The sequence below is a fragment of the Lucilia cuprina genome, chromosome 3, assembly GCF_022045245.1.
Source record: "Lucilia cuprina isolate Lc7/37 chromosome 3, ASM2204524v1, whole genome shotgun sequence".
Lineage (NCBI taxonomy): Eukaryota > Metazoa > Arthropoda > Insecta > Diptera > Calliphoridae > Lucilia > Lucilia cuprina.
Window position 1 is genome coordinate 61,715,443 of NC_060951.1, and position 10,318 is coordinate 61,725,760.

At 28.2% G+C, this 10,318-nt stretch overlaps 1 long non-coding RNA gene across 4 annotated transcripts in view; it reads right to left on the reverse strand.

Moving 5' to 3' along the window:
* LOC111675835 overlaps positions 1-10,318 on the reverse strand; it is a 144,298-nt gene that overhangs the window by 47,231 nt on the left and 86,749 nt on the right. The gene's annotated exons all lie outside the window — the stretch shown is intronic.

A 10,318-nucleotide genomic window follows, 5' to 3' on the forward strand; every position in this document is an offset into this window, starting at 1 on the left:
AATTCCAAGTCGAATGATTTCAATAATAGTATTTTAATACTTACTTACCGCTATCTCTTACAAATAAGACGTTAGATAAGTACTTACTATGATCGCCTGTCAATATGCAACAAAAGGAATGTAGTGTTATTTCTGAGAAAACAAATTCCCTACGAGGACACACCCACTGAGTCTTTTAATACTTTTTACAATAAAATATATGTTTGGTTTGTTGGAAAACACCATTTCCAAAGGTTTTACCTTAAGCACTTACATAACATATTATTTGTAAGTCATTTCTAAACACCTACTAAGTAATGCTGACGCTAGGAAGTAGTCACTGAAAATTAAGTTGTTGACTAAGTACAAGTCGTCTATCTATCTATCTATCTATCTATCTATCTATCTATCTATCTATCTATCTATCTATCTATCTATCTATCTATCTATCTATCTATCTATCTATCTATCTATCTATCTATCTATCTATCTATCTATCTATCTATCTATCTATCTATCTATCTATCTATCTATCTATCTATCTATCTATCTATCTATCTATCTATCTATCTATCTATCTATCTATCTATCTATCTATCTATCTATCTATACATATATCTATCTATCTACCTTAAAAAACCAGCTTTTCATTCTTGGCCACTGGTCCTTTTTCGCTATGTTAAAGGGAATTTGCAGAAGTATGAGTGCTTTCCATTACGTTATTTGTAAATTTGAATTTGCTTATGGAATCTTCATGTTACAAACAAATTTCCAACCACATGTGTTCAATATTGACAATAAGAAAATAAAACTACCGACATATTTGTTTTAACTCTAAAAGCAAACACCCTGTATAATGAAATTTTAAAAATTTCCACAATAATTTATAAATATTTTTTTTGGTTTAAAATAGACAAGAGAACCAAACAGCAACTTTTTACAACCAACAAATATTATCATACATACAATGTTGGTTTTGTTGTTGTTGCATGGTTTTTGTTAAAAGTAATTTTTTACAATTACACAAGTCACTTTGGTATTCCAGGCACGTGTTCATACTTGAACAGAGACTATTGCTACAACAACAATACCACTAGCATTACATACATAGATGGTGTTTTTGTTGTTATTACAAAAACACATGCGTAGTTCATACAGCAATAATAACAACAACATAAAATCTAATGTTCAACTCAGCCCTGCAGCCATTCAGCCTACAATGTTTTGTATGATTTGCTTGCTTCAGAATGCAGTTGCATTGCATACAACTGCAACTAACAACAACAAATCGTACATACTAGATCATCATCGATCGCAGCACAAATATAGACGCAAATATTACTGTTGTTGCTTGGTTGCTGTTATTATGGCTGTTGCAGTAGTACTATGTCGTTTGCGAACTAAATGTGGAGGCACAAACCAATTTAAAATGCAAACGAGCCAAACGAACATTTGCAATTTCACGCGCTTTAAATATGGAAAACAGAAGGAAAAAATTATGAAAACAACATTAGCAGTTCGTATGGAAAACGTTTTTTTTATGATATTCTTTTATACAATGTGGAAATAATTTTTTTTCGTAAATAACTATGCAACAACCAACTACACTCTTGGTAGCACATGCAACATTAATTTATATTTAAAAGTATGTTTGCGTAGGATACTCTTGATGTAAGAGTATGACTCCATTGATGTATGAGGTTGTGTTGCAAGAACAACAATGTATTGTTGTTTATTTCATATAATGGTTTATATCGCTATTCTTGTTTGTTGTTTACAAGGAATATTAATGTTTTTGAAAAAAAGGACTTCTGAGGTCAATGCTAAAAGGGTCTTCTTCATCGATCAGAGGCACAATGCTGCAAAACATATTGAATCGAGTTTTTTCTCATTTAAAGTTTTCTTGCATTATGGAAAGCAATGAATGTGCGAAAACTATTTAGGCAATAGATTTTTAATGATATTTTATCTATCTATTTATAGATAGATAGATAGATAGATAGATAGATAGATAGATAGATAGATAGATAGATAGATAGAGAGAGAGAGATACCCAGCAAAAACTGGGTAATGGCTTTAAATTGTAATTACTTACCTAACAACATACCTTTCAATGACTACTAGATATCGCCTGGATTACATAGAAGTAGTTTAATAAGGTCTTACTAATAATGCATTATATAAATGCTTTCTAATTCATTAGTAATCTTGCCAGTAAGGATATAGAAGTTGTATAAGTTTTTTCATGTGACTTACAATGACAACTTTTTTAATTACTTGTAATCGTTTGTGGTAAGTACTTGCATCCAATGACATCACCGTGTTAAAATAATGGCTTAAAATGAAAGTTTTTACTGGGTAGATAGATTGATAGATAGATAGATAGATAGATAGATAGATAGATAGATAGATAGGTAGGTAGATAGGTAGATAGATAGATAGATAGATAGATAGATAGATAGATAGATAGATAGATTGATACATACATACATACATACATACATACATACATACATACATACATACATACATACATACATACATACATACATACATACTTAGTTACGTTTTAAGCCACAGTGCTAGCAACATTTTTAATTATTTTTTTTCTTTATAGTTTCATTTAAATGTCATAGCAGCTGGTTGCCAACATAAAAAACTTGACAGATGCTGGAATGCTGTCTATTTTACTCCACGGATGCGCTATGTAAATAACTGAGTGCCAAAGAAAATTGAGCAGTATGGCAATGGATGAAGCAACAACAAAAACACACATCATATGTAACGTAATAAAGAAGCAACAAACATATCTAAAGTATTAAAAATTTATTTTTAAACACACACAAAAAAGAAAGACAAAATTACTAAATATCCAAATAAAGAACAAGCAATAAAAACGAAAATGCAACTAGGTGCAACATGCAACATCCATATAACTTTCAAATTTATGGGCATCTTTATTACAACTGCACACACCAACCAATCACACAAACACACAAATACACTAATGTGTGCGTTTCTGGTTGTCGTTGATAAGTCTATTCTTGTTGTCAATTGATTCAAAATATATTGATGATGAAAATTCCAACAACAACAGATACAATATGAAATGGAAATTTTAAACGTTTCAAACAAACCGGAAGGAAATGCTCAATAAGTATTTCCCCCCCCCTTTAACGTCTGTCAGTCGGTGTTATTCCCTCTTAATCTGTTGGTACTCGTACTAAAGTGGTAAATAAGAATAAAGAAAAGATAATGATTAAACCCGAAGAACAGAAATACTAAATAAATGTATTTTTCTGAATTAATTATGGAAAGAAAAACATGAAAAACAATTAAACTGCTCTCAAGTAGAATTATATTTTCTAAAACATTTGAAAATTTAATCAGTCATGGTTGTTTAAGTAGATTTATGTTAAGCACCGCTGCCAGTGAAAAAAAAAGAACGAAAGCGGAAGGAGAGGTTAAGATGCAAGAAGAGCAATTTAATTGAGTATTTTAACATAAAATATTTGATTGTTTTTGTTGTATTTTTAAGTACTTCCACTTTTGTGGTTGATTGTTGTTGGTTTATTTTTATTTTTAAATTTCAAATATTTTTAATAAATGGCGCTAAAACTTTAATTTATTGATCAGAAATAGTTTGTGGCCATGATCTTGGTGGAAGAGGTAAATATTTGAAATGTTTGGTGTGAAATAAAAATAGTTTATTTATTAGAAAAAGATAATTTATTATTTTATTTATTATTGACAATAAATATAAAAAAGGAAATTAATGACTAGTGTTAGTTGCAATTGTAAGTTATTTTACCATTCAATCTATCTTTAACAATACTTTTAATATCGACTAGCGTTATAACCATAAACTATAACTTATTAGGCACCTAGCTACAAATCCGATAAAAATAATTTATGTCATTCATAACGACCAAGCATTACCAAGTAATGCATAAAATAACTACCAAGTAATGCATGAATAATACTCATTACCAAAGCTTTGACTCAAAATGAGTAGCGTTAAACTCAAGTTTTTAACTTTCCTTGGGTTAAGACTGACCTTCTTTTCAAAAGATTATATTCTGGGCAAATTCAGTTGACTTTACCTTTTTTATTTATTTATTTATTTATCTATCTATCTATCTATCTATCTATCTATCTATCTATCTATCTATCTATCTATCTATCTATCTATCTATCTATCTATCTATCTATCTATCTATCTATCTATCTATCTATCTATCTATCTATCTATCTATCTATCTATCTATCTATCTATCTATCTATCTATCTATCTATCTATCTATCTATCTATCTATCTATCTATCTATCTATCTATCTATCTATCTATCTATCTATCTATATATCTCAATGTCAAAACCACAAAATCTATGTAAAGTTCATTTAAATTATATTAAATTTAACAATTTTGTGGCGTTTTCTAATTTTCGTATATAAATCATTTATTGGTGGTTTAAACAATAAACCTGAAAAACGCAATTTAATTTGACAAAATAACAAAGTACTTATTTAATAATGTTTTTATATTTCTAATTATTGTAAAAACGATTTCCTCTTAGTGTACGAAAAACAGAAGTCGTGTAAAAGTTTAAACGTGTTCCAGCTTACAGAAATAGCAAACCATATTAAAGTACAACTCCCCACCTTAAGACCTTTAGTTTAAACAATGTTATAAAAAATTTTTATTTATTTAGATTTGCATAAAAAATAAAATAAATAAATGTAATGAAGAAAAACAGTAGCAACAAATAGTTATAACCGTTTTAATAATAAAATAATTCATTTAAATTAATATAAGTAAAAAGTAAGTAACTACGAAGGTGGTATGTGAAGTTGATATATCATCAAAATTTATGTATTAAAGTTATTTCCGTTAGATTTTATTTCAACAAAATTATTGAGAGAAACATTAAATAAATTAAAAAAATTGAAAATAAAAAAATACTTAAACCTTCCATAATATAGTTTTTAGAAATCTGGAAGTTTATAATTCAGATTATTGGACAAATTTTAAGCATCTTCATTATAATTAATATTCTTCCTTTAAAACTTACACTTCAAGCACCACAATCGTTTATACACCAAGTACGAGTATGGTATCAAAAATTTTTCTATTAAATTCTCGATATTTATAAAACGTATTTACGTACAATTCACATACAGTAGTTGTATTGTTACTAACCCATACACATGAATCAATAATTTTTCTTTATGGGAATTACCTCATAAGTCTGGATATTACTGTGTGTGTGTGTGTGTGTGTGAGTGTTGGCATTTAAATATTACGTATTACCAAACTATAATGCAAATGTGTTCCAACCAACCAAATAAACTGGCAATTCAATTGACCAATTCAAATAATTGAAAACTATAAAATCACTAGGTATTCAAATATTATGAATTAAACATTTTTTATGAATTAACTTGGTACATAGAACATTAAAAGAATGAAATCGTTTAAATGAAAAGAATAAATTTCAAAAGTGAACAATAGTTTTCATTAGTTTAGAAAACATAAAGAATTCGAAGAATAGTTCTATCGTTTGCTAAATAATATTTAGTGATTTAGTCCATAATTAACGATCATTCCTCTTAAGTTTTTAATTATTAAGTTATTTGAAATTGTTTTTAATTTAGAATGATATGTGAGATTTGTATATATAAGTGATGATCATTCCCTTTATTATACACCCATCATATACGAGGGTAGTGGATTTTTATGATCTCAATTTTTTTGGAAATAGTTGCTAAAAATTGTTTATGATCCAAACATGGTTGAAAGGAAATAAATGTTATAATTTAACTTTATTTGGTTTAAACATCCTAAGACTGCTACAATATTGAAATAAATCTAATCAATTGTATCTTTGCACCGGAATGACCCAAGTCAATCTCTGCCAAAGATTGTCATCACAGCGACATTTGTAACAATCAAAAGTTTTTCCCAGTTAAGAACTGCTGCAACAACAACATCATATTGAATTGGAGGATCTTAAGTTTAAATTTTAATATGAGGAGAATATCTAATGCACAATCTCTGGACTCTCTTATAATAGGGATATTGTTTAAGCTACAGATCAGGCTTCTGAATTAGGGATAATGATCAGGAGTGATCTCGATTTGATTTGATGTTAAAAGTTTATAAAATTAAACAAATTGATATTGGGATAGACTTCTCTCTTACGGCAGAAAGATTATCGAAGTTTCAATTATGAAAATTGTTCAGAAAATCCTGAGTGAGATCATTGAAATACCAGCTTATAAAATGAATGAACTATTAACATAAGTGAAGATGTTATCTTCACTCCTGAAAAAGAGTTTCGTGTGAAAATATTAATGAAGATCAACACTTATTACATTTTCTGGTCTAGTAACGACGAGAAGTTATCAAACCTTTTCTTGGTATTCTAATACTAAGAAAACTAACTCCAATTGATCAGAAAACTCTGGGTGAGATCATTGAAAAGCCTGCAGATAAAAAGTTTTGTTGACAGTTTTGTGTTGAATTAGCAAGATCAACTCTCAGTACATTTTATGGTCTCTGGATAAAGAGCAATATAATAATATTTCAATTGAATGTTATTGTGATCATATTTGAAGATCGTAAATAAAATTTAAATGTTAATGGAAATTCTACTGGATTTTCTTTTTAAATTCATAACATTAGATTCGAGAATGTTACCTGTTTAGATTATAGTTCAGAATTTGATGAATAATGAATAGAAGATAATTTAATCAGCAATTGAAAAATTTTAATTTTTTTAAAAATAGGTAAACTAAAGTTATGTATATACGGTGGTAAGATCTTACAACGTTGCTCGTAAAATTTGAAGAAAATGTCTTATAACAATGTCAACTTACAAATTTTGTCTTGCAATATTATCAGTGAAGCTTTTTCTGATAACGTTACAGAAGAAAAATTTTAAGTTCAAACGATTGTTAGACTTTTTCTGAACATTTTACTGACAACGTTGTAAGATCTGACAAGCGTGTGTTAAAACCGTGATACACGGTTGTCAGATCTTACAACGTTGGCAGTAAAATGCGCAGAAAATGTTTATTAATCGTCTGAGCTTACAATTTTTCTTTTGCACCGTTGTCAAAAAAAGCATTACCAAAAATATTGCAAGACAAAATTTGTAAGTTGACAGAATTATTAGACATTTTCTGCGTTGTAAGATCTAACAACCGTGTATACAGAGCATAACGGCTTTAAGCCTTATATGCTACAAAATAAACAATTATAAGAAAATGTATTTTCTTTTTATTTAATGATCGTTTGAGCAATGATCATGAATAGTTTTAAAATTTTAAGTGCTTATTTGTATTTTTTAATAAAATCCCTTTAAGACTCTGTTTAATAAAGAGGTAATAAAACCAAAAAGACTTTTGATAACACAAATAAATTAACGAAAATAAAAATATTCTACTGTTGCTATGAGAACTGGCGGTATCGTTTTTTACTGCTACTTCTTAACTCTTTTTTCTTTAGTTCTATTGATTTTGTCTTTAAAATCAAACGATCGATACAAACGATCGGTTTGATTTAATGGTTGAATAAATGAATTTATATTAAATAATGAAAAAAAAAATAAAATAATAAAATAAATAAAGAAATTAGATACTTAAGAAAGCATTAACGAAGCGTTTAATTAGAGGCATGAAAGTATTTAAAACCAAAAACAAAAAAAAAGAAATACGTGATGACCCTCATAGTGTGAGCGATAAGACCCCGACTCAGAGGACAGACGATGAGTAAACAATAAATGTGTGTGGGTGTAAGAGTATTGAGTCTTTACAGGTAGCTGTAGCGTAAAAGAAAAAAACGCACGAACTGCTAGGTATAGGCTCAATTGATAGCCAAGGAATAGTCGATGGACTGTTAGTCTTTCAATTGGCCATGTTGTTTTAATTATCTTTTCTAATGGTTTGTGTTAGTGACTTGATGAGTGAGTGACTGTTTGACTGAGTGGCTGTCGTTAGATATTTAAAATTCGTTTGTTTGTACGACTATGTCGCCATATCCGCTAATTATTAATTATTGTTAATAATAATATTATTAAATATTGTTGTTGTTTTAACTAATATACTATACTATCTAATAGCTAATGTCTATGACTATGCAATGTATTAAAACTTTTTCCTTTTACATTAATTTGCTTTAAACACTGAATGACTGGGGAATTCCGAAATATTTTTTGTATTGAAAATAGAAAAACTACTTTAAATTAATATAAATAAGCACATACGTACAAATATATACTTTTATTAATATCTACATAACTATTACCAACCCAGCAAAAAAAAAGAACTTCCAAAGAAGCACAAAAGATGAAGAATTTACTCCATGGAAGTACTGAAAACACCTAAAGAAGTGATGATTTTAACACCGGTTTGCCATAGGATTTATGTTCTTTTTAATTTGATTCCAAATTCACTACATTTAAAGTCATTCTCAGGAAGTAATTTTAATAAATAAATTGCAAGCATTTGTCAATTAAGTCAATAATAAAGTTGGTTTAATTTATTTAAACAAAAATTGAACTTTTTCGCTTCTTTGAAAGTCAATAAACATCACTACCACAGAAGTTAAAAAAGTTCACTGAAAGCTACTTTTAAACTGGTGATAAATTTAATTCTTTAGGAAGTACTTCGTTGTATTTTTGCTGGGAAGTGAAATTCTCTTTATTTGTATAAAAAGGCGGGTGCGAACATTTTTGCAGAAAATGTTTCATTCGTTCGTTTGTCAATTATAATTCAAATGTACATTCGAGTAAAAACTCATTCAACGTATCACAAGACAGTCAGTCACTCTGTCTGTCTCTGATATTATGAAAGAAGTCGTAAGTGTGTTTTGAATTAAGAAATATGTATTTTTGAACGCTTTTACAAAAAGTGCATTTGCAGTTTTTGGTTTCTAGTGTTTTTTTTGTCCTACACCTTTTCACTATTTAGAAAGAAAGAGAAAAGTAATAAAATTAAATACTTTGTTCCAATTTTAAATACAATTTTTTTTAATGTGTGTCTTTTAAAAGCGGAAATTTACAAATTAGTATTTGTGTACATCCTCTTCTTATATTACGTTTTTCGTTTTATTTTTTCCAAAAATATTTCATCCAAAAATTTTTTTTATATGACCTCGAAATTTCTTTTTGTATTTAAACAAAAATTGCTAGAAAAATAAATAAATTTATTTAATATGCGTTTGAAAATATTAACACACACCCAAAAGAATAGAGTATAAAATAATATAAATATATGTTTGTATATTGCAAAATTATTCCAAAAATGTTCTGTGTTTGGAATTTTAAAATATCTATTGCCAATTTGGTTAACGAATGAGGCCAAAATACAAGTATTATTATTATTTTGAGTACATTGTGAATAAAATTAATGGAAGAGGAAAAAAATGTGTGTTAACACTAGTGGAACCGAACAGGTGGATACCTTATCGATCAGATAAAATGTCTGTAGTTTAATTAAAAAGTTTTCATGTTTTCAATAAAAAGCAGTTTTTTTGCCAAAAAAAAGTGTTGGTGCTTTCTTTAGGCTGTTTCGTTTCTAAATCTAAACTTTTAGTTTTCACTAAAAAATCAATATTTTAATCAATAAAATGTAATTACAGATTTGTGGATTTTATAGAAAAGTATTAGGTTTTATTACAAATACCGAATTTAGTTTTAAAATAAAATGGTCCTTCCATTATACAGTTAAGAAAAAACCAATTTGAAAAAAGTTTCATGAAATTCGTTAGGAAAACACTTTTTAAAGTTGCACTCTTGAACGAGATCACATTTACAATGGATCATGTAAATCACAGACTATGAATTACATCACAGACTTGACAATAGATTGGACAAAAAACTAGACTATAGACTAAAGACTGGATTATAGACTAGACTAGAGACTAGATTATAGAATAAACTATATACTAGATTATAGAATAAACTATAGACTAGACTATATACCTCACTATAGACCAAACTATAGGCTAGAGAATATACTAGAACATAGACTATACCATAAACTAGATTATAGTGTAAACTATATACTAGATTACAAACTAGACTATAGACCAGACTATAGACTAGAATACTATATACTATATATAGACTAGGCTACAGACCATACTAAAGACTAGACAATATTCTAGAGTATAGACTAGATTATAGACTAAACTATAGACTAGCCAGTAGACTAGATTATAGACTAGCTAGTAGACTAGACTATAGACTAGACTATAGACTAGACTATAGACTAGACTATAGACTAGACTATAGACTAGACTATAGACTAGACTATAGACTAGACTATAGACTAG